This window comes from Diaphorina citri, unplaced genomic scaffold (assembly GCF_000475195.1).
Source record: "Diaphorina citri unplaced genomic scaffold, Diaci psyllid genome assembly version 1.1 scaffold29717, whole genome shotgun sequence".
In the NCBI taxonomy this organism is placed as follows: Eukaryota; Metazoa; Arthropoda; class Insecta; order Hemiptera; family Psyllidae; genus Diaphorina; species Diaphorina citri.
Genome location: NW_007407054.1, coordinates 1 through 688, shown reverse-complemented (window position 1 = coordinate 688; position 688 = coordinate 1). Strand labels below are relative to the sequence as shown.

General features: G+C 28.5%; 1 long non-coding RNA gene across 1 annotated transcript; it reads right to left on the bottom strand.

The window, feature by feature from the left end:
* Nucleotides 1-107: 107 nt before the first annotated feature.
* LOC113473413 lies at nt 108-523 on the bottom strand. Its single transcript, XR_003395391.1, has 2 exons — nt 445-523; nt 108-309 (listed from the first exon to the last, which is right to left on the bottom strand). It is a non-coding gene; the product is annotated as an uncharacterized LOC113473413 (long non-coding RNA).
* Nucleotides 524-688: the final 165 nt, after the last annotated feature.

The following is a 688-nucleotide window of genomic DNA, read 5'->3' as shown; positions in this document are numbered from 1 at the left end:
TTGAAGTCCGTTGCTGTTGTTTTTATTCCATTTTTATTAGTAGGACATTTATTTTAACCTCAAAGGTGAGGCAATACACTGAAATAACCTTTATCAATTACTTTTCATCTCGCAATAACATGAAAGGAGACGGATGAATATTTTTTTTTTTTAAACTAAAATCCACACATTTCTTCCTGTATCAATATTTGAAGTTTCCTGAACAAAGAGACATAATATTTGTGACAATGTTTCGTTGTAAGTCTCTTTTTTTGAAAAGAGATGTTTATTCTCCAAATTTTTGGATTTCAGTTGTATGTGTATAATTACCTTTATTTTTTCATTTGAAGTTTCCTGAACAAAGAGACATAATATTTGTGACAATGTTTCGTTGTAAGTCTCTTTTTTTGAAAAGAGATGTTTATTCTCCGAATTTTTGGATTTCAGTTTTATTTGTATAATTACCTTTATTTTTTCTCATGACAAAATTTGTAAAGTTGATTCCAACTTCGTAGGATTTTTACGAATTTATTCTAATTTCGTGTACTACTCGTAGGATTTTCACGAATTTATTCTAATTTCGTGTACTAGTGTAGGTATCTAAATTTTGTTTTTTCTCCGCCCCAAACTTTTTTTTTTTACAGATAAAATATGCCAACTCGAGTTGACATATTTTATTTTACATTTGACACGAAAGTCCATCCTCTTT